This window comes from Geotrypetes seraphini, chromosome 19 (assembly GCF_902459505.1).
Source record: "Geotrypetes seraphini chromosome 19, aGeoSer1.1, whole genome shotgun sequence".
Taxonomy (NCBI): Eukaryota; Metazoa; Chordata; class Amphibia; order Gymnophiona; family Dermophiidae; genus Geotrypetes; species Geotrypetes seraphini.
In genome coordinates this window covers 29,087,265-29,108,050 of record NC_047102.1, presented here as the reverse complement: position 1 = coordinate 29,108,050, position 20,786 = coordinate 29,087,265, and positions in this window count along the sequence as shown.

Sequence of the window (20,786 nt, the reverse complement as noted above, 5' to 3'; positions counted from 1 at the left end):
GAAATCATCTAATCCCTTCTTGAACCCCAATACCATACTCTGTCCTATCACACCCTGCGCATTCCTAGCATTGGTTCTAATTCTGTCCCTCTTAATTTTTCCGAATGCCCTCTCGTTCTTGTAGTTTTTGAAAGTTTGAAGAATCTGTCCCTCTCCACTTTGTTAGCTGGTGTCTACTTTTTTAATAGTAACCAGCTGAGTTTAGCCAGGGAACATTGGCTCCACTAAATCTAGCTGATTAAGTCTCGGTTGGTTAAATTTAGGAAAATCTTCAACTGAAACCCAAGCTGGTTAGGTTCAGCTAACCACGTAAAGATAACTGGCTACAATGAATCGGTTTAGATCACCGCTCAGTGGGACGTTGACTGACTACCTCTCCTGATGCATGTGGGAAGTAAAGTGTTAATATATGGAATTTTGATATACAAAAAAAATGACAAGGATTCTTGCATTTCCGTTCATCTGTTCGGCTTAAATTCCTACACTAGAGCATGCTACATGATGATATGTATTTATCCTAGACCCTTTTAAACTGCACAGTTGGTGCAGCCTAATTAGACTAATTAGCTTCAATTTATGGTTTTTGCTTTATTTCCCCTTTTTCCATTACAGTTTGAAAGGGGAAGTTCTTAAGCAGTTATATACTGTTCGTAAAAGCTGATATATTTCAATTCTGTGTGATTTGTATCTTTGGAAACCCTGAATATCTAGACTCGTTTTACCAATATTAAATGGCGGGATGATAAGTGACAGTTACTGTGATACAGTAGAACAGAAATCAAGGAAATAAACACCATGAGAAACAATAGCAAGATGTACAAGTGGGGATGGAACTGTACACTAGAGAATGACACGGGGACTGTTTACCGTGGTAAACCATAGTCACAGCAACTGCAACTGGTTTACCGCAGGAATGGGGACAAGACATTTCACTGCCCCGCGGGAGCGGTGAAATGTCTTGCTCCTGTGGGAAAAAAATTGCGCCCATGTCAGACTCGGCATCTCCTCCCCAGCTCCTCTTGGGCCTATTTTACCTTCAGGTGCCAGCCATGCCACAATGAAGCCAGAAGGAACCCAAAGCCTGAGACCAATGTGATTTGAAGAATAAAATTGCCAGACAACAAAAAGTAGAAAAAAATTTAATTTATTTTATATTTTGTGATTAGACTATTTCAGATTTGAAATATGTATCCTGCTAGAGCTGGTATTAGACATAACTGGGAATCACAAAGTTTTTGAAGAAAAGTCTCAATAACCATACTTTATCCATTGCAAGAGCTAAAGTCACTACCATTGTAGAAGGTACTCACTATCCGATGTTTCTAAAATTTCAGACACATTCAGTGGTCTTGATTCCAATATATTAGGCTGAGGTTGAGTCCCTTCTTTATTTGGTACATAATAAACTAAAGTAAATGGAGGCAAAGTTTCCTCTGAAACTTGCAAAATTTCAGTCAAATATCTCCTTAACATTTCCCTAGGAGTGATAGTGGTTACTCTAGGAAAATTAATGAGTCTCAAATTATTATTCCTGGAATTGTTTTCGAGTATTTCCACTTTTTTCCTGAGATTAATGTTATCTTTAATTAGAGACTCTTGTACATGTTTAAAAGTTAACAATTCTTGGTCATGCTTGTGAATCGTGGTCTTTGAGACAGCCAAATCCATTGTTAAATCTTTCAGCTCTTTAGTATGTTGAATTAATTTCCCTTCTATATATTGGAAATTGGGACTTATAGTTTGTGTAAAATTTGCTATCAAATCCCATAGAGGGTCTAGAGTCACTTGTGCGGGTTTCTCCAAAATAGGGAACCTTTGCTGAGTGAAAAAATGCTCACCGTCCAAGGGAATGCTGTCCTGGCTTAATTCTGACTGGAATCCAACTCCGGTTGCTTGTCCTACCTCGGTTTCTTCTACAGTTACTCCCTGGCCAGGGAGTACTGCAACCACTCTCTCCAGATTGAAGTTGTCTGCCTCTGGGTGGTGGAAATCCCCCTTCTCCGGGGTTTCCTCTACCGCTGGGGAGCTGGTTAACCGAGGACATGGAGGTGGGGCTCTTGTGTCGGGGCTAAGTGTGGTATCAAGCCCTGGAGAGACAGACCCAGCCTTGCTCTGTCCAGGTGCTCCCAACGGGCTACCCTCCGACATTAAGGACGCTGCTCCCTGCATCCACCGCAAGAGTGTATCAATTCTACCAAGAGAGGGCAGATCCAAGCGCAGCGAGGCGTTAGCTGCGCTCCTGCCCCTTCTCTTCGGCATCGGAGCAGGAAATCGGGCCGGTAAGCCACCAAAGCAGGGGGAAAAAAAAAAAAAGTAAGAATACTGATGCGGTCCAGAGAGACGCTCTCAATTAGTCTGTGCTGCGGCCATCTTGGATCCGCCAAGACTTTGCTTGTTTAGAACAGTCACTACACTCTTGCAGCATCAGAGAGAGAAGAACCATTGGCTCAGTTGTGATGATGTGACGCGTGTATACTGTATGTACTCATATTGCAAGACCTCGCTCGTATAGAACAGTCACTGCACTCCCGCAGCGTCAGAGAGAGAAGAACCATCGGCTCAGCTGTGATGATGTGACGCGTGTATACTGTATGTACTCGTATTGCAAGACCTCGCTCGTTTAGGACAGTCACTACACTCCCGCAGCAAGAGAGAGGGAAGAATCATCGGCTCAGCTGTGATGATGTGACGCGTGTATACTGTATGTACTCGTATAGCAAGACCTCGCTCGTTTAGAACAGTCACTACACTCTCGCAGCGTCAGAGAGAGAAGAACCATCGGCTCAGCTGTGATGATGTGACGCGTGTATACTGTATGTACTCGTATTGCAAGACCTCGCTCGTTTAGGACAGTCACTACACTCCCGCAGCAAGAGAGAGGGAAGAATCATCGGCTCAGCTGTGATGATGTGACGCGTGTATACTGTATGTACTCGTATAGCAAGACCTCGCTCGTTTAGAACAGTCACTACACTCCCGCAGCGTCAGAGAGAAAGAACCATCGGCTCAGTTGTGATGTGTGTATAATATATGTACTTGTATATCAAGTTAAAATTTAATAAAATGTTTTCCGTGTCTCGCAAAACACTTGCAAACCAAGTTACTTGCAATCCAAGGTTTTACTGTATTTTGAATATTGTAAATTGCTTAAATGATTTATCAGTTAGTGGTATATCAAACAGTAAATAAACGCAAAACTGAAGATTCTGCAGATACAGCCAGGTGGAGCAGCAAAGGACCCACTGTTCCAGCTGCTCGTCAAGGTTGGCATTGGAAGCACATTCGAATTGCATGCTTGTGGGCCAGCACATCTCGACACCAATCTCATGATGCCCAAATATAGTCCAACTTTCCCCCAAATCCGAATCGGACTCTCTAGCAAAAAGACACGACGTACCAGTTTAAGATAAAAGAGTTCAACTCCCTGAACAGCTTTCTCATTATCAGGACAGTGTTAATCCTTTATTATTCAAAGCACACTACCAACTATTCATATCCACAAAAAAAAAAAGTCTTCAGCCTTGCTTTCCTTTCATCCATTTAAAGTCAATAATAATGGATTTGTAGTATTGATTAGACATGAGTCTCTTTGTCCCAGTATAATGAAATTTTAATGTTAATACTCCCCAAACTATTATTTCAATCTAATAACACCAGGAACTGACAATTACTGTACCTTACTCTGCAAATTGCAGATAGAAGTAATAAGGTCATCTTTAATAGGTTTTTGTTTATCTGGCATTTTGTAATTCTATAGCTATTTTGTATTAGTTCTTTAAAGCGGTGGACTTCTTTTTGAAGATACCACTTCCCAAAGGAACAAAATACTGGCTCATCCAAATGAAAGCGTTTCAAGTCCATGCAGTTTGCAGTACTACATAAACCCAGTTTGCTTTTGTTAACAAATATATTTATTTTAAAAAAGAAACCCAGTGATAAGTAATTATACTTATTTAGAGCGATTAATTATGTCTACAATTAGAGCTTGGTAATAAGATATCGACACAAACACACGCCGATCTTATTTCATTAAGGCTATTAAACAACTTTTGTCTGACTTATTCAACAAGGGCAAATTAGGAAAATGTGTTGTCATCTCAGACTGCTTATATGTAAATACATAACTTATGAATCACCTTATTTTAGAAACATAGAGACATATTGTAGAAACACGATGGCCCATCCAGTCTGCCCATCCACAGCATCCACCATCTCCTCCTCTCCTTAAGAGATCCCACGTGCCTGCCCCACGCTTTCTTGAATTTAGCCAGTCTTTGTCTCCACCTTCTCTACTTGGAGACTATTCCATGCATCTACCAACCCTTTCTATAAAAAAAAGTATTTCCTTAGATTACTCGTGAGCCTATCACTTCTATTCTATATTTGAAAAGCATTTCCATTAATTTACTAACCACAGAAATCAGATTTAAGATGATAAAATTTGCCATACTGGGGCAGACCAAAGGTTCATCAAGCCCAGCATCGTGTTTCCAATAATGCCCAACCTAGGTCCCAAGTACGTAGATAGATCCTAAGTGATAAAACAGATTTTATGCTGCTTATCCTAGGATAATCCCAGGCCATCTCAATAATGACCTATGGTTTTCACTTTTAGGAAATTATCCAAACCTTTTTTAAACCCTACTAAGCTAACTGATTTCACTACATTCTCTGGTAATGAATTCCATGGTTCAATTATACATTGCGTGAAGAACTATTTTCTCCAGTCTGTTTTAAATCTACTACTTAGTAGCTTCATCGCAAGTCCTAGTATTGTTGGAAAGAGTAAACAAGCGATTCACATCTACCCTTTCCACAACATTTATTATTTTATAGACCTCTATCATATCACCACTGAGTTGTCTCTTATCCAATCTGAAGAGTCCTAGCTGATTTAGCCTTTCCTCAAAGAAAAGTCATCCCATCCCTTTTATCATTTTCGTTGCTCTTCTCTGTACCTTTTCTAATTCCGCTACATCTTTTTTGATATACGGCAACTAGAATTGCACAAAGTATTCAAGGTACAGCCACACCGTAGAGTGATACAAGTGCATTATAACATTTTCGTCTTTGTTTTCCATTCCTTTCCTGATAATTCCTAACATTCATTTAGCTTTCTTAGCCTCCGCTGCACATTGAGCTGAGGGTTCCAACGTATCCTCAATGATAACACCTAGATCCTTTTCCTGGGCAGTGACTCCTGCATTATGTAACTATAGTTTGGGTTCCTCTTTCCCGCGTGCTTCACTTTGCACTTGCTCACATTAAATGTCAGCTGCCACTTTGATGCCTAGTCTCTCAGTCTCACAAGGTCCTCTTTCAATTTTTCAGAATTCTCTAGCGACATAACAATTTTGAACAACTTCAGCAAATTTAATCATCGCGCTAGTTATTCACACCTCTAGATCATTGATAAATATGTTTTAAAAAAGCAGTGGTCCCAGCACAGAACTCAAAAGCAGTAGTCCGACTTCTTTCTTCTACTTTTATGGAGAGAGACCACATCCACCCTTCTCCAATCATTTGGTATCCCCCCCACCCCCTGATTTTAGAGAAGCATTCAAAAGGTCAGCCAGCGGAGCCCTGAATTTCCCTAAGTTCCCACAGATGTACTCCATCCGGCTCCATCACTTTAACCGCCTATAGTTTAGTGAGCTCCTCATGAATACAATCCTCTGAAAATCAATTAGGGTCGCCTATGCCTCCAGTCCTACTTGCTCTGCTTTTCTGTGATCCCACTCCCGGCACTTCTGCTGAGAAGCTATCAAAATGGTGTACGATATATATTTTTCTGTCCTTGGAAGGTTCATGATTTAAACTCAGGGGTGAAACTCAGGGGTGAGAGATTTCATAGCAACACTAGGAAGTATTTCTTCACCGAAAGGGTGGTTGATCATTGGAATGATCTTCCACTTCAGGTAATTGAGGCAAGCAACGTGGTTGATTTTAAGAAAAAATGGGATAAGCATGTGGACTCACTTCGGGGAAGTGCCCTAGGGGGGAGGGTCCTTAGAGTGGGCAGACTTGTTGGGCCGGTGGCCCTTTTCTGTCGTCATATTCTATGTTTCTATGTAGGTTTGCACCTGAGGCAACACAGGGTTGAGTGACTTGCCCAGTATCTTAAGGAGCTGTGGCAGAATTTGAACCAGATTCCCCTGGTGCTCAGCCCAGTGTGGTGATCATTGGACTCCTCCCACTTTCGACCAAACCAAAAACACCAATGTGAACAGCACATAAGTATTTGATATACATAAGGAGATGGACCTCAAGGACCTTAATCCAGGCGGCGTGACTGCTAATGTTTACGTAGGTCATTGGGCTCAATCATTGGTCCAAACACCAAATGATTTTCTTATTATAATAATTTTTAAGTACTTTTTAAATTTTTTAAATAAATTGTAGTTTTAAATTTTTTTAAGCATATTCATAATTTCCAATGCTTTTATCTATTTGAGTATAAGAGAGCGCTAAAATTTCAAAGAAAAAGCACTTATCTTCATGAACGTCGCAAGATATTAATGGCACTGCAGAGTGAAACCTGACGGGGCCTCCGTTTCACCCTAATAGGCTTCGTCAGGGGGATTGTTTGCCAATACCTATGCAGTGCCGTTACCATCTTGCGGCGTTCATTTTTCTTTGAAAAATATTTAAAAAATTATTATTATAAGAAAATCATTTGGGGCCTGTTTTACAAAGCCGCGCGGCAACAGCCCCGAAGCCCTTTAAATCTCTGTGGGCTTCGGGGCCGTTACCACGCTGCAGCCGCTAGCGCGGCTTTGTAAAACAGGCCCCGGTGTCTGGACTGATGGTTGAGCCAATAACCTGCATAAACATTAGTAGTCACGCTGCCTGGATTAATGTCTCTGAGGTCTAACTCCTTATGTATGTCAAATGGTGACGGGTCAAAAGCGCGCGAGGACAAAAGGCGCGCAGACAACTGAGCGCGGGGCTTGATCGCGTCGAAGAAAACCCGTATTTTAAAGGGTTCCGATGGGGGTATGTGGGGGAACCCCCTCACTCTACTTAATAGGGATCGCGCTGCCTCACGCTGCCATGTTGGAGAGGGTGTGGGAGGTGTAACCCCCCCATATTATACTGAAAACTTAACTTTTTCCCTAAAAAACAGGGAAAAAGTTGTTTCCAGTATAATGAGGGGGGTTACAACCCTCCAAACCCCCCACAGCGCCAGCGCAATCTCTATTAAGTAAAGTGGGGGGTTCCCCACCAACACCCCCCGTCAGACCCCTTTAAAATACGTTTTTTCTTTGGCGCGATTAAGTCCTGCGCTCAGTTGTCTGCGCACGCTTTTGACTATGAATACATTGGTTGTTTTTGGTTTGGTCGATTCATTTTGAACCACCCTCGTTTTGTACTTCTGTGAGTACTCCTCCATCTTCCCCAGGCTTGCATGCCAGTTCAAAAAGGAAAATCAGAGTGGTGTTGCAGATCGGACTTTAATTTAACTCATTGCACTGGGACGAAAGCAGCTGTACCTTGGACAGTATTTGCTATGTAGGTCCCCATTGCACTTCATTCCTCGTCTGGATACCAATATGATTTAATCAGAGCCACTAATTATGAAATCCATACTTAGAAACATAGAAGATGACGGCAGATAAGGGCCATAGCCCATCAGGTCTGCCCACTCTACTGACCCACCCCCAAGTCTACTATCGTAGGGATCCCACTCCCGGTGACAGGTTCCCTTGGCTTAACCCTCTAAGGGATCCCACATGGGCATCCCATTTGCTCTTAAATTCTTGCACGCTGTTTGCCTCGATCACCTGCACCGGGAGATCGTTCCAAGGATCAACCACTCTCTCGGTGAAGAAATATTTCCTGGTGTCGCCATGAAATTTCCCGCCCCTGAGTTTGAGCGGATGCCCTCTTGTGGCTGAGGGTCCTTTGAGAAAGAGAATCTCTTATTCCATCTCGATACGGCCGGTAATATACTTAAACGTCTCGATCATGTCTTCTCTCTCTCTACATTCCTTGAGTGAGTACAGCCGCAAATTTTTCAGCCTTTCCTCGTACGATAGATCCTTGAGCCTCGAGACCATCCTGGTGGCCATTCGTTGCACCGACTCTACTCTCAGCACATCTTTTCGGTAGTGTGGCCTCCAGAATTGCACACAGTATTCCACATGAGGTCTCACCATGGTTCTGTATAATGGCATCATGACTTCAGGCTTCCGGCTGACGAAACTCCTGCGGATGCTACCATGTCTTGCCTTAGATGAAGCCTTCTCCACATGATCATCGGTTTTCATGTCTGCGCTGATGATCACTCCCAAGTCTCGTTCGTGCCGTTTGTGTTTCTAGAATAACCACTATACCAATTTGGGGTTCCTTTTATGAAGGCGCGTTAGGGCCTTAACGCGCAGAATAGCACGCGCTAGCCGCTACCGCCTCCTCTTCAGCAGGCGGTAGTTTTTCAGCTAGCACGCGCTAATCCAGTGTGTGCGCTACAAACGCTATTGCACCTTCGTAAAAGGAGCCCTTAGTCGTACCCTCATTTATATTTTCCTTACCATTGGCTTGGTTGCCCTTCTCATTGATTGACTGCGTCTAGACTAACCACTGGCAGAAGAGAACATTTCCAGTATTATTTCAGGAATTCAATTTCTACTACCAAGATAGGACTGTGATGGAATGTCGTATGGAAATAAAATGAGAAATATGGCATTTCTGCCTTTCTTTAAAACAGCGCCAACTGCCTAGTCTATGCATCAATTAGCCATAGTTGGAGAAACTTGTTCTTTATTATAAATTTTTGCATTGCAGTCTTTTTTTTTTTCTTCTCTGCCAAGTTAACCAGGTAGAATGCAACAAAATTGTAAAATCCAAAGATGCAAATTTATTGGCCAGTGTCCTTATTTAATTACCATAAAGTTGTCAGCTTGAATTTCTCTCACAATGGGGCCTGAAATATACAGTGGGCATAAACTACATTAATATAACATGAAGGGTTTGACTTAAGCTCAGAGGAACCCAAAGATTCAAATCACCAATATATAGTCACAATGGGATGCAGGAAAATGCCCCGTTGTGCTTAGATATTGCTGTATTAACTGAATTTCATTTATTTGCAAGTTTAGGAGGAAATTCCTATCACAGTGGTGACCAGTTCCAAATGCTAAAACTACACCCTCAGAGCCCAGTCTCAAATGAAAGAAACTGCTTGACACCTGACGGCTTTATTAGTTATTTCTCTGCAGTGACTTTCATGCATTCAAACCAAACTATATCATATCATCAGTCATACAACAGCGAAGTCCTTGTTTCTGGGGTACAGGGAATAGGATTTTGCCCTATAGCGTGATATGCATTCTTTAAAATGAATATTTTTTTTTTCAATCAAATGGGTTAAGTGGATGGAAAGAAAGTAAGTGTATGACACTATACCTTAATGCCAAACAATTTGGGCAAATTATGCTGAACCAATCAGAACTGTGATATTCTGCGAAGAAGTTACTCATCTCCAGGACTGGTAAAACTTAACATAAGAAACATAAGAAATGCCTTCACCGAATCAGACCCTTGGTCCATCCAGTCCGGTGATCCGCACACGCGGAGGCCCAACTAGGTGCTTCATAATGAGACCTTGTTTACCTGTATCCCTCAATGTGATTTGCATCCAACTTGCCCTTGAATCCTATAATGGAGGTCTCCGTCACAACGTCCACCATTCGCTGTGCGAAACAGAACTTCCTGACATTTGTCCTGGGCCTGTCGCCTCTCAACTTCAGTACATGACCTCTCGTCCGAGTCACATTTGACAACATGAATAACGATGCATCTTGCTGGATTTTATCTAGTCCTTTTAGTATTTTAAACGTCTCTATCATATCTCCACGCATTCTTCTTTTCTCTAGAGTGAACAAGCTCAGTTTTCTGAGGCGTTCTTTGTAGCTCAAATTTCCCATACCTTTTACTAGCTTTGTAGCTCGCCTTTGTACCCTTTCCAGCAGGGTTATATCCTTTTTTAGGTAGGGAGACCAGTGTTGGATACAATACTCCAGGTGTGGCCTGACCATTGCTCTGTAAAGCGGCATTATGACGTTAGCCGATCTTCTTGTGATTCCTTTCTTGATCATGCCCAACATCCTGTTCGCTTTCTTTGCAGCCGCCGCGCATTGTGCCGACGGTTTCAGTGTCCGGTCTATCAGTACCCCCAGGTCCCTTTCCTGTTCGCTCTTGCTCAATGTCACACCTAACATTTTGTATTCATGTTCCTTGTTCTTCGTGCCTAGGTGCATCACTTTGCATTTTTCTGTATTGAATTATGGCACATTCTATCAGGAGTGTGGCTTCATGGGTCAAAGCTAGAGCTGTTTCCCGCGAAATCTGCAGGGCAGCAACGTGGTCCTCTCTACACAAGTTTGCCAAGTTTTACAGAGTGGATGTGGCAACAAGACAGGACTCTGCTTTTGGGTCCTCGGTCTTATGGGCCGGCACAGCAAGCCCGCCCTAGCTTTTCGGGGGGGACTGCTTTTGTACATCCCATCTGTATAGAATGTCTCAACTATTGCACTGGAAAAAGAGATTATGTACTTACCCTGGTAAGCTATTTTCCAGTAGATAGGTGAGACATTCTAGACCCCCACCCATCCTACCTGCCTACTGTCTCAGTCTGTTTATGTTTCTTCAAGTTGTTTCTTGGATGCCTGTCAGCCCTTGGGGGCTGGGAAGAATACTGAATATATGTTACTTTTTCTGTAGGAATAGTTTCTGAGCTCCTCTGAAGACTTTGTTGGGTGTTTGCAGTTGATGTTCTAATTTTCATTCTTGAGCAGGACGGTTGTTGCCAAACTAGTTTGCCATGGGTGTCTCTACTTCACGTTGATTTGGTTGCTCTTAGTGCTTGGGTGCTAACTGTAGGTGGAGCAAGAGAGCACAGTGAAGCAGAGGCACAGAGAAAAATCCAGAGTGGATTCCTTCTGCAGATGGCACGCGGCCATGAGGACACTACCCATCTCTCTAGAACGTCTCACCTATCTACTGGAAAATAGCTTTTCAGGGCAAGTACATAATCTCTTTTTATTTAAGCTTAACAGGAAAATGGCAGTGGCTTAAATAGCTTTTTAAAAAGGCTTGTATATCATTTCTTAACTCCCTTGGAAACTTTAATGGTATAGCCCAGCTGGTTTAAGATAAGGCTCAGGATCTTGGAGTTGTTAGTTAAATATTTATACACTGCTTATAGCCTAAGTGGTTTACATTCAGGTACTCAAGTTTTCTCCTTATCTGTCCCAGTGTATATTTCTTGTTTGACCATGTTATACTGCTGTGAAAACCCCCGTACAATTGTATTAGATCTACAGTATACCTTCTTTGATCTTACAAATTTTGCTGCCATTATATACATAACTAGATTATTTTTGCCATCTTTACCAAAAATACTAATAGACAAATTCCAAATGCTGAAATACTTAGCAGCAAGAGATTATTAGCTGGATATGGCCATGGATGTAGTTTTTCTATTGTGTTATATGACCTGCATAGGTGCATTCAATGTGCCCTAAATATTGGGTAGAGAATGGCACGGGGTTCTATCTCCATCCCTGTGAGTTCTGTCCTTGCCTCTGCCCCATTCCCTCAACCTCTGTCCTCATCTGCACAAACCTCAAGCTGAGGACAGAGCTCATGGGGACGGGATGAGGATAGACATAGATTCCGCAGGGATGGGAACAAATTTGGCAGTCAGGGTATTATTTTCCTGATTCATTGTTTACCTTGTATGAGCTATCATCTGGGTTTTACTATCATAATGGTTATTCCTATTTAATAAGCTTGTGGATTTAATAGAATTCAGATTCAGTAGTTTGGTCCTCTAAGTCAGGGGTAGGACATTGCTGAAATGGTGGTATCAAAGAGGCTAGTTGACCTTTTTCTTAAGTTTAAGTTTAAGTTTATTAGGATTTTATATACCGCCTATCAAGGTTTTCTAAGCGGTTTTTACAATCAGGTACTCAAGCATTTTCCCTATCTGTCCCGGTGGGCTCACAACCTATCTAACGTACCTGGGACTATGGAGGATTAAGTGACTTGCCCAGGGTCACAAGGAGCAGTGCGGGATTTGAACCCACAACCCCAGGGTGCTGAGGCTGTAGCTTCAACCACCGCACCACACACTCCTCCTTCTTAATGGTGCTATTGGATTTGTCCAGCTATTTTAATTTACAGCATGTCTATGATAAATGCATTCATGTATTTAACTTACCCTGCTTTGAATTTTTCAAAGAAGACAGACTATAAAACTAATGAAATATATTTTAGATTGATAGTTTAAGAAATTAGAACAGAAATGTGTCTCCATTTCATAGCTATATGTATCAAGTTGGCTAACACCTACATACATTTCAAAATGTTATTTAAAACACTCATATCTAGATTTGCAGTGCTTTGAAAACTAGTGATTAATCCTATCCATTAAGGAAAGGGTCTCTGAAACTCTGAAAATATCAGCATGTTGCTCTGGAGGAGGTTGGTAATGCCTCTGTCATCAGAGTGACACATGCAAGCCAGGAGATTTGACAATAAAGCTTAACTGCTATAACATAATTAATTTTCTGGGAAAAAAAAAGGTGAAAAAGCTAATTGTGGACGTGCTGCCCGGTTCGCAGACAACCCCGTGAAAGACAAAGGCGCGCGCTGACAACTGAGCGCAAGACGGAGGCGTGCGCCGAAGAAAATTACAGTTTTTTAGGGGCTCCGACGGGGTTTTTTTGTTGGGGAGCCCCCCCAGTTTACTTAGTAGAGATCGCGCCGGCGTTGTGGGGGGTTGTAACCCTCCACATTTTACTGTAAACTTAACTTTTTCCCTAAAAACAGGGGAAAAGTGAAGTTTTCAGTAAAATGTGGGGGGTTACAACCCCCCCACGCCCCCCACAACGCGGCGCGATCTCTATTAAGTAAAGTGGGGGGGGTTCCCCCCCAACGCCCTCCCCGTCGGAGCTGTAAAAACAGTAATTTTCTGTGGCGCGCGCCTCTGTGCTGCGCTCAATTGTCTGTGCCCGCCTTTGTCCCGGCGCGCTTTTGACCTGACACCGTGCTGCCCTATCAAAATGGCCCTTCAAACCCTTCCTGTCTCAGAAATGCAGTTTCTTTCTTGAAGCTGGTATGTGTGTGCCTTCCCTGATAAGCAATTCTGGATTTCATTAACTGGCTGGTGGCACTGACCAACTCCAGCTCTCTCTTACCCGTTCTGGCACCTTTTAAAGGGCAAAATTTAATCCTACCATCTTGTTATTCAGAACAGTCAACAATACCATTGTCTCTTGAGTATTTTTAGCCCAGCGTTTCTCAACCTGGTCCTGGAGGACCCCATTGCCAGTCAGGTTTTCAGGATATCCACATTGAATGTGCATGAAAGAAATCTGCATATAATGGAGGCAGTGTATGCAAATCAAGTTTATGCAAATTCATTGGGGATATCCTGAAAACCTGACTGGCAATGGGGTATTCCAGGACTGAGTTGAAAAACACTGCTTTAACACAATAGTTCTCAAATCTGACCTGGGGGGGCCACCAGCCAGAAAGGTTTTCTGTATATCCCTCAAGAATATGCATGAAAGATTTGCAAACCTATTACCTCAAGAAACACTGACCGAGCTTTCGGAATGCAGAAAAAATGTAAAACATAATTAACTCTCTCACACACCTACACAAGTGATTAAAACTGAGTAACTTTGCCTTTTATGGACCCACGATAGGTCAGTGGATAGACACCTTCAGAGAAGACAAGAGTGCTACCTCATTTCTGGTCTTTTCACTCAGTGCTGTGCTTATATTTTGCTCTGCCAGCAGGACAAGTATATCATTTTCTTAGCATTTGGCTGCCAGACCTGCCATGATAGGTCCATCCAATTCACCAGTTCTGCTCAGTCAGTTGTAAGAGGAAAGCACACCTGCCCACCCACTGTACCAAGTGCACATCGGTGCCATTAAAATTGCAGGGGGGCTTGTTGTTGGTGGAGAAATACGCCCCATGTTGGAGGATCTGAGATAGCATCGGTCTCCAAAAAGATCATTTTTAAAAAGTTCACATCTTAAGTCTAACAGAAATACTCACTTTTTCCTAACTTTGGCATCTGCACAGCTGCATTTATATTTTTCTGCGCAGTTGGGATCACCCATCACAGTACATTAATATTGTATTAGATGGTGTGGATCACTTTTTCATTCTTAATTGGTACTTAAAAATTTCCTCTGGTGAAAATACTGATTGATTTGATGTTTAAATGAGCAATTTATTACAATTGCAAATATTCTGAATACAAAGCAGTTTAAAATAAGTAATGTCATTAGAAGACTGATAGTCCCAGCCATGAAAAAAAAAAAGCCATATGTTTCAGAGCTTGAAGCTTTACACTGTGTTCCCAGTGGCTCCTGATTTTATGCTGAAAGAAGGGTGGAAGAAAAGCATGATGGCAGCATGAAATGAAGTTTGCCTAGGTTCTGCTTTACAAAAGAAATTAAACTACTCCTAATATGCAAAGTCAAAAATTGCATTGGATTGTTTTTATAGTTCTTCCACCTCTCCACCTTCCACTGTGGAGCACGTAGACAAACATGATTTAATGAGATGGAGTTAGCATGTGTTCAGCCGAGGGAGATCGTGCCTCACCAATTTGCTTGACTTCTTTGAAGGTGTAAATAAACATGTGGATAAAGGTGAGCCAGTTGATGTAGTGTTATCTAGATTTTCAGAAAGCTTTTGATAAAGTTCTTCACTAGAGGCTCTTGAGAAAATTAAAGAGTCATGGGATAGGTGGCAAAGTTCAGTTGTGGATTAGGAATTGGTTATCGGATAGAACATTCAGTTGAGGATGGGCTGGGGAGGGTTTCGAATGCTGGGATGGTTTTGATGGGCTGAAGTGACTTTGATGGAGACTCCAGTAGATGGAACCTAAGCACACTACTGGTCAGGGCTCTGGGTTTCTGGCCCAGAAATATCTAAGAAAAAGGACCATTTAAACTAAATAATTTATGCAGCATGTATGGTTGGGCAGACTGGATGGACCACTCGGGTCTTTAACTGCCGTCATTTACAGTGTTAGAAAATGGAGAGTAGGGTTAAATGGTCATTTTTCTCAGGGAAGGAGAGTAAACAGTGGAGTACCGCAGGGATCTGTACAGGGACCGGTGCTATTTAACTTATTTATAAATGATCTAGAAATTGGAATGATGAGTGAGGTGATTAAATTTGCAGACGATAGTAAACTGTTCAAAGTTGTTAAAACACGTGCGGATTGTAAAAAAAATTGCAGGCAGACCTCAGGAAATTGGAAGACTGGGCATCCACGTGGCAGATGAAATTTAATGTGGACAAATGCAAAGTAACACACATTGGGAAGAATAACCCAAATCACAGTTACCAGACGCTAGGGTCCACCTTGGGTGTTAACACCCAAGAAAAGGATACAATGAAATATTCTGCCAAATGTGCAGCGGCGGCAACAAAAAGCAAACAGGTTGTTAGGAATTATTTAAAAAGGGATAGTTAACAAGACAAGAATGTTATAATGCCCATTTATCGCTCCATAGTGTGACCTCACCTGGCGTATTGCATTCAATTCTGGTCTCCTTATCTCAAGAAAGATATAGCGGCACTAGAAAAGGTTCAAAGAAAAGCGACCAAGATGATATATGGGATGGAACTCCTCTCGTAGGACGAATGAATAAAAAGGCTAGGGCTCTTCCCCTTGGAAAAGAGACAACTGAGGGGAGATATGATTGAAGTCAACAAAATCCCGAGTGGAGTAGAATGGGTACAGTGGACCAATTTTTCACTCCATCAAAAATTTCAAAGACTAGGGGACACTCAATGAAGTTACAAGGAAATACTTTTAAAACCAATAGGAGGAAATATTTTTTCACTCAGAGAATAGTTAGCTTTGGAACGCATTGCCAGAGGTTGTAGTAAGAGCAGATAGTGTAGCTGGTTTTAAGAAAGGTTTGGACAATTTCCTGGAGGAAAAGTCCTTAGTTTGTTATTGAGAAAGACATGGGGTAAGCCACTGCTTGCTCTGGATTGGTAGCATGGAATGTTGCTACTCCTTGGGACCTGGATTGGCCACTGTGAAACAGGCTACTGGGCAGTAAGTACTACTTAATGAACAGGGACATACTATCTGATATGAGAATGTTCAGAGTACTGGAAGGCGAAGGAACTTGATAGACTAGTAACTGGTACATCAATGTCCACCAAAAGAGTAAAAGGCAAGTACTTTAGGATAGACAGCACTAATTGATTTTAATAAATGTAACACACCCTGATAAAAGTAGTCAAAGCCAAACATGAGAGCAAGATGTTAGGAAAACCCAGGCTGAATGCCTATTTGGGTGATCCTGCAGAGCTTAGGTTGTTGTATGATAGAAAACGGGCTGACTTGTTTATTGTGGGCAAGGAAGATATTAGCAATGTTCTCCTAGGTAGCACTCTGAGAGCTCTGGTAGTTCTCTTGTAAGGTGAAGAGAAGAGGTAATAACCAAGCCAGGCAATGAAAGTTAAGAGCTTAGGGGTAACTGGAAAAATGATCAGCAAAGATATATCCAGTTGGAGAGCACCACCCAGTGGAGAAAGTAGGATAAGAGGGTGTAACTCCTGTATGTATCCATTTCTGTAGAAACAAATGGATGCTCAGAGAGAGGCCCAAGACTGAAAAGAAGTGAGTCGAAGAGTAATCAAAAAAAAAAAAATCTGACTTCAGGTTCTATAGAGATATGCAGTGAGATCACTGGACGGAGAAGCGTTAGAGCTAAAGAGGACAGCATAGAACCTCTCCCTAGTTAAACTGGAAAAGTAGGAGGGCAAGAATGAACAGAGTGACCAGAAATGTAGATGCTAGTGGTGAGGAATTACACCAGACAATGACACAAAACCAATGGAAGCAAAAACATCAAAAACTGTATGGCTTCCAGTACCAGGTATTGTAGCAAAAAACAACTCGGAAATGTGAAAAATTGTTAGAATAAACACTTTCACCAAAATAATATGATAGAATGTCACAAAAAGTCAGTGCTGCTGCAGTTTCAAATAACGGAAGTTTCAAATGACTGGAGGAAAAAGCCTCAGACTAGAACCCTTCCACCACCACCACAATGGTGGTCCAAGGTGGTCAGGCGAACACCTCACTAGCAAAAAACCTCCAGACCAACTCCCAATAATGATAAACTTGAAGCAGGGCTGTTGTGCAAAAGATAGAGGAAGTAGCCACTTATCTAATTTGTTGATCGGTACACCGACGATGGCCAGCGTTTCACATATCTGCTGCCTCAGGGTGTAAAGCGATCCGATCAAACTAGAACCAGAATTGAAACAAAACTTAGATCAATAAACTGGACAGTTGCAGGGCTTCCAAAAGAAGTAAAAAAGAAGCCACAAAGACATACCTTTAGGCTGGACGCGAACCGCATCTCAAGATCAAAAGATGGTTGCACCGCGACTGTACTGGGATTAATATAACACTCCCGGGTGACAAACCCGGAAGTGAATACGTGGCAGAAAATGCTGCTGAGACAAAAAATGCTGACACTGCAGAACTATAGACATTAATAATTAATACAGAAAAATGATGATCTGGAAAAAATTGTTATTTCATTTACAAGCACAAATTTGGTGTATGAACATTAGTAGAATATGCTCCATTCCAGCTTGGAAATTAGTCCATCGGGTTCTTCACTGTTTAATCTATGAATCCATTGTTGCTCTGCCCATAGCAAACACCGATGTCTGTCCATGCTGTCTTCACTAATATGATCGATCACACAACATTTCAAATCCGTGAACAGATGATTGTGTTCTAAGCAATGTGTGACCATAGGTGCTTGTAGTCTGTTGTTGCGTATACAACTTTTATGCTCAGTGACCCGTGTTTTAAAGGGGCGTGTGGTCTGGCCAACGTAGATCATTGGACATGGGCAAATAAAGACATACACTACGAAGGTGGACACGCAGGAAGTCATGTATTTTTTTCCAGATCATCATTTCTCTGTATTAATTATTAATGTTTATAGTTCTGCAGTGTCAGCATTTTTTATCTCAATATATATACACACACACATATATATACATGTATACAGTGGTGCCTCACACAACGAACTTAATTGGTTCCAGGAGCAAGTTTGTTATGTGAAACGTTCGTTATGTGAAACGCGTTTTCCCATAGGAATACATGTAAAAAAAAATAATTCGTTCTGCAGCATAAAATATGCTAAGATGACATAAAAAAAGATAAATTTTTGGTTATTATTTTTATTTAGATACATCTAAAAACATAATTGTTTTTTAAAACAACACACATTTTTTAAATTTAAAGACAGACTAAGTAGAGTCTAATTTTACAGTGAGAGAGGGCAGAGTCTCAGCGGCAAAAACTGGGACTTAACTGTTCATTTTTTTTTTTTCTACCGTGTTTCCCCGATGATAAGGCAGGGCCATCAAATAAGACAGCCCCCCCTTTTTAGAAAAAAATGTAAAATAAGGCACCCCCCCCGCAAATAAGCCACCCACCGATACCTGCGCTTACCCGAATCGGGTGGTACGGTGGGTGACTCCGTGTGGTCCCTGGCACCCCCGACACGATCGGGGCAAGAGGGAGCTCAAGCCCTCTTGCCCCCCCGACTCCCCGACACGATCGGGGCAAGAGGGAGCCCAAGCCCTCTTGCCCCCCGACTCCCCGACACGATCGGGGCAAGAGGGAGCCCAAGCCCTCTTGCCCCCCCGACCCCCCGACACGATCGGGGCAAGAGGGAGCCCAAGCCCTCTTGCCCCCCGACTCCCCGACACGATCGGGGCAAGAGGGAGCCCAAGCCCTCTTGCCCCCCCGACTCCCCGACACGATCGGGGCAAGAGGGAGCCCAAGCCCTCTTGCCCCCCCGACTCCCCGACACGATCGGGGCAAGAGGGAGCCCAAGCCCTCTTGCCCCGCCGATTCCCCAACTCCCCGACAATATCGGGCCAGGAGGGAGCCCAAGTCCTCCTGGCCACGGCGACCCCCTAACCCCACCCTGCACTACATTACGGGCAGGAGGGATCCCAGGCCCTCCTGCCCTCGACGCAAACCCCCCCTCCCCCCAACGACCGCCCCCCCAAGAACCTCCGACCGCCCCCCCAGCCGACCCGCGACCCCCCCGGCCGACCCCCACGACACCCCCAACCCCCTTCCCCGTACCTTTCTGTAGTTGGCCGGACAGACGGGAGCCAAACCCGCCTGTCCGGCAGGCAGCCAACGACGGAATGAGGCCGGATTGGCCCATCCGTCCCAAAGCTCCGCCTACTGGTGGGGCCTAAGGCGCCTGGGCCAATCAGAATAGGCCCGGGAGCCTTAGGTCCCTCCTGGGGGCAGGGCCTGAGGCACATGGTCGGGTTGGGCCCATGTGCCTCAGGCCTCACCCCCAGGAGGGACCTAAGGCTCCCGGGCCTATTCTGATTGTCCCAGGCGCCTTAGGCCCCACCAGTAGGCGGAGCTTTGGGACGGATGGGCCAATCCGGCCTCATTCCGTCGTTGGCTGCCTGCCGGACAGGCGGGTTTGGCTCCCGTCTGTCCGGCCAACTACAGAAAGGTACGGGGAAGGGGGTTGGGGGTGTCGTGGGGGTCGGCCAGGGGGGTCGCGGGTCGGCTGGGGGGCGGTCGGAGGTTCTTGGGGGGGGCGGTCGTTGGGGGGGGGGGGGGTGTGCGTCGAGGGCAGGAGGGCCTGGGATCCCTCCTGCCCGTAATGTAGTGCAGGGTGGGGTTAGGGGGTCGCCGTGGCCAGGAGGACTTGGGCTCCCTCCTGGCCCGATATTGTCGGGGAGTTGGGGAATCGGCGGGGCAAGAGGGCTTGGGCTCCCTCTTGCCCCGATCGTGTCGGGGAGTCGGGGGGGCAAGAGGGCTTGGGCTCCCTCCTGGCCCGATATTGTCGGGGAGTTGGGGAATCGGCGGGGCAAGAGGGCTTGGGCTCCCTCTTGCCCCGATCGTGTCGGGGAGTCGGGGGGGCAAGAGGGCTTGAGCTCCCCCTTGCCCCGATCGTGTCGGGGAGTCGGGGGGGGCAAGAGGGCTTGGGCTCCCTCTTGCCCCGATCGTGTCGGGGAGTCGGGGGGGCAAGAGGGCTTGGGCTCCCTCTTGCCCCGATCGTGTCGGGGAGTCGGGGGGGGGCAAGAGGGAGCCATTCGGAGAGAGGGCAGTTAAGCGCAGTGCCTGCGCGGAAGGATGCAGCTCGGGCGACTTCGTTGTGTGAAACGAAGTTCGTTGTACGAATCAAGACATAAAGTTCGTTGTGCGCAGCGTTCGCTGTGCGAGGCGTCCGTTATGCGAGGCACCACTGTATATACATACATGATTGTGAATTGAGGAATTCTGAATGCTGAACTTTATTGCTGATGTACTGACATACCTGCTTTGGAGCAGGCAGAGCAACCTCTGTAGTGAACTGTGATCTAAAAGACAATTGAGAATTAAGAAGCAGAAGAAGAAAGATTGATTTTGTTTGTGGACTGTTTTGTTTTCATGCCTTCTTGTTTTTGGCAGTTTTCTTTTCTTTCTTCTTTAATGAGGCATAGACTCTTTACTACTGTGACAAAGATTGAGGAATTACTTACCTGCTTTATTGCATGAGTAAAATTGACTTATTTTTTTTTAAATCTGCTTCCTTGTGTGAAGACTTGATTCTTGTGGGAAAATATTTGTGAATGATTTTGAAGGTTCAGTCCTGCAGGGTGACTCCCTGTTGGGTCACACGCTGGTGCATTGTTGGTGGCTACATTCAGGATTGTTCCGGAGCCCTGATTTAGGCTATAATGC